This window comes from Egretta garzetta, unplaced genomic scaffold, assembly GCF_000687185.1.
Source record: "Egretta garzetta isolate BGI_Z169 unplaced genomic scaffold, ASM68718v1 scaffold640, whole genome shotgun sequence".
In the NCBI taxonomy this organism is placed as follows: domain Eukaryota; kingdom Metazoa; phylum Chordata; class Aves; order Pelecaniformes; family Ardeidae; genus Egretta; species Egretta garzetta.
The window spans coordinates 657,212-661,241 of NW_009258264.1; the positions used below are offsets into that span (position 1 = coordinate 657,212).

Sequence of the window (4,030 nt, forward strand, 5' to 3'; positions counted from 1 at the left end):
ACATCTTGGAGCAAGGGATCGCTGCTCCCTGATCCTGCCAGCTCCAAAAAGCTCCCCACTGCAGTCTCCATCGCCCCCACCTCACCGAGGAGATGCATGCCCTCCCCTGGCATTACTTTACTCAGGTATTTACTAACTACTCTGGCTCTACAGTCAAGTCAGCTCCCTTGGGCACGAGGCAGAACAGGCAGCCATGGTTATTTAGGAAAAACTGAAGAGTAATTGCAGGGTAAGCAGTCTTAAAGCTGGCTTCCTGTGAAAATGTAAAACCACCCCCAAAAAAACCCTCACGACCGCATTTAAAAAAAACCCCTGCAAGCTACACAAACCTCATTGCCCGATTCTTTATTTTAATGAATGTTTTGCAAGAAGGCCCTGTGTCCAAAATAACTCCCGCTTCCCAAATTGCCTGACCGCCACACTCCTTAAAGGACACCGAGCACGGCTGGAATCGCACCCTCGACAGCTGGCTGCTGCGCTGAACACGTTAATGGTCACAGCGTGCTCAGCTTTTTTCCTGCAAACGTTACCTGCAATGGGCTCCATCTCTCACAGGGCTCTCCTTGGCAGTGTCAGACCACTACCCAGCCAACAGGACATCTATTTCTTTCTAGGACAAGGAACACTATCGGCCAAGACCTTACGGTAAATACAAGTCACTCTACCTGCATGACTAACACCTTCCTGTGGGGAAGGACTTCAGTTATTTTTGTTTATTTTTCCATACTTTGTGTTGCTTGCCTTCACTACCGCGCCAGCAAATTCCAGTTTCCTGCAACGTCCTTCGCAATGCCACATTCAAGCTGCACTCACTTGAAAAAAAAACACAAAAACATTTGAGAGAAAACTATGATCACAGGAGGCAGGCAAGTGCTTGAGATGGATGAACTGGGACCATTTTTCCTCAAAGGGAAAAAGCTGTTTTCCAGTCAATAAAAATCCCTTTAACATTTCTGACAGCTGGGTAAGGCAAGCCAGCCACGCTCTCCAGCTCCCAGGTGCACCGACGAAAGCTGCTCAGCTATTTTGGGCACAGCCACAACCCTCTTTCTGCTCGAGGACGCGGCTCCTGGCAATACCCAGTTTCCAGCATCTCCTCATAGAATCACGGAATCCTTTAGGTTGGAAAAGACCTTTAAGATCATCAAGTCCAACCGTTAACCTAACTCTGCCATCCCGATGCTCACCGGGGGCTGCCCCTGTGCCAGGCAGGGTCTTCTTGGGGGTGATGCTTGCTCTGGAAGCCCTTGCTGGGCTCTGGAGGGAGATCAGCATCGGTGAGGTTGACTGTCACCAACAGAACATGCCCCGCTCCCTGCGCCAGGATGTCTTAGAATCATAGAATCGCTTTGGTTGGAAAAGACCTTTGAGATCATTGAGTCCAACCGTTAACCTAACCCTGCCATCCCACCACTAAACCCTGTCCCTAAGCACCTCATCTACCCTTCTTTTAAGTACCTCCAGGGATGGGGACTCGACCACCTCCCTGGGCAGCCCATTCCAGAGCCTGACAGCCCTTTCTGTGAAGGAATTTTTCCTAATGTCCACCCTAAACCTGCCTTCTGCAGCCGCTGTGATGGGCAGCATGCAAGGAAACCACCACGGTCGCTGCAGGCCCTTCCCCAACCACCCCACACCCAGCTAACCTGAGCTCCGAACTTGGGAGACCTTTCCGACGCAGCCAGAGGCACTCCGAAAGGGTACGGCTCTCCGAGCAGGGGGACGTCCGAGCTCAGCACTCGCTGCTGAGCAGGGCAGGAGGGAGAATCAGTCCGAAATACTTCATCCGACACAGGGGCACATCAGGCTGTGCTTCCTTTAAGGTCACATCTAGGAACAGGCGAGCTCAGCTCTCCTCAGTCTATTTTTAGGCAGGCATTACGATTATTTTGCTGCTGGTTGTACCAGTGAATCCTTTGCTACGAGTTCCCTTCGTAGTATCAAGGATTCAATCAGCAAGCAACACGCTCCCACTTCCCAGCAGGACGAGCTGGGTGTCACCAGAATCACTTAATGAAAGGAACATCGTCATTAGTCCGACCGCAGGCTGGAAGCGCTGTGCAAAAGTTTCCTGGCTCTTTCTACCAGGGATCATAGAGGCAGGCTCAGGCAAGAGCTAGCACAAGTTCGCAGCCCTCCCTCACCTTGTCCCAACCCTGGCTCTGTAAATTAACCTCTAAAGGAGGCTGCACTGCAAGCCGATGCCAGAAGCCGCTGTAACTGGAGCCTGCTAAAGCAGGCACAGCTGGCTGCTGCGCTGAACACGTTAATGGTCACAGCGTGCTCAGCTTTTTTCCTGCAAACGTTACCTGCAATGGGCTCCATCTCTCACAGGACTCTCCTTGGCAGTGTCAGACCACTACCTAGCCAACAGGACATCTATTTCTTTCTAGTACAAGGAACACTATCGGCCAAGACCTTACGGTAAATACAAGTCACTCTACCTGCATGACTAACACCTTCCTGTGGGGAAGGACTTCAGTTATTTTTGTTTATTTTTCCATACTTTGTGTTGCTTGCCTTCACTACCGCGCCAGCAAATTCCAGTTTCCTGCAACGTCCTTCGCAATGCCACATTCAAGCTGCACTCACTTGAAAAAAAAACACAAAAACATTTGAGAGAAAACTATGATCACAGGAGGCAGGCAAGTGCTTGAGATGGATGAACTGGGACCATTTTTCCTCAAAGGGAAAAAGCTGTTTTCCAGTCAATAAAAATCCCTTTAACATTTCTGACAGCTGGGTAAGGCAAGCCAGCCACGCTCTCCAGCTCCCAGGTGCACCGACGAAAGCTGCTCAGCTATTTTGGGCACAGCCACAACCCTCTTTCTGCTCGAGGACGCGGCTCCTGGCAATACCCAGTTTCCAGCATCTCCTCATAGAATCACGGAATCCTTTAGGTTGGAAAAGACCTTTAAGATCATCAAGTCCAACCGTTAACCTAACTCTGCCATCCCGATGCTCACCGGGGGCTGCCCCTGTGCCAGGCAGGGTCTTCTTGGGGGTGATGCTTGCTCTGGAAGCCCTTGCTGGGCTCTGGAGGGAGATCAGCATCGGTGAGGTTGACTGTCACCAACAGAACATGCCCCGCTCCCTGCGCCAGGATGTCTTAGAATCATAGAATCGCTTTGGTTGGAAAAGACCTTTGAGATCATTGAGTCCAACCGTTAACCTAACCCTGCCATCCCACCACTAAACCCTGTCCCTAAGCACCTCATCTACCCTTCTTTTAAGTACCTCCAGGGATGGGGACTCGACCACCTCCCTGGGCAGCCCATTCCAGAGCCTGACAGCCCTTTCTGTGAAGGAATTTTTCCTAATGTCCAACCTAAACCTGCCTTCTGCAGCCGCTGTGATGGGCAGCATGCAAGGAAACCACCATGGCCACTGCAGGCCCTTCCCCAACCACCCCGCACCCAGCTAACCTGAGCTCCCAACTTGGGAGACCTTTCCGCCGCAGCCAGAGGCACTCCGAAAGGGTACGGCTCTGCGCGGCTCTCCGAGCAGGGGGACGTCCGAGCTCAGCACTCGCTGCTGAGCAGGGCAGGAGGGAGAATCAGTCCGAAATACTTCATCCGACACAGGGGCACATCAGGCTGTGCTTCCTTTAAGGTCACATCTAGGAACAGGCGAGCTCAGCTCTCCTCAGTCTATTTTTAGGCAGGCATTACGATTATTTTGCTGCTGGTTGTACCAGTGAATCCTTTGCTACGAGTTCCCTTCGTAGTATCAAGGATTCAATCAGCAAGCAACACGCTCCCACTTCCCAGCAGGACGAGCTGGGTGTCACCAGAATCACTTAATGAAAGGAACATCGTCATTAGTCCGACCGCAGGCTGGAAGCGCTGTGCAAAAGTTTCCTGGCTCTTTCTACCAGGGATCATAGAGGCAGGCTCAGGCAAGAGCTAGCACAAGTTCGCAGCCCTCCCTCACCTTGTCCCAACCCTGGCTCTGTAAATTAACCTCTAAAGGAGGCTGCACTGCAAGCCGATGCCAGAAGCCGCTGTAACTGGAGCCTGCTAAAGCAGGC

General features: G+C 51.8%; 1 protein-coding gene across 1 annotated transcript in view; it reads right to left on the reverse strand.

The window, feature by feature from the left end:
• The window catches only part of SLC41A1 (solute carrier family 41 member 1), a 24,685-nt gene that overhangs the window by 16,166 nt on the left and 4,489 nt on the right, over nucleotides 1–4,030 (reverse strand). The window lies entirely within an intron of this gene.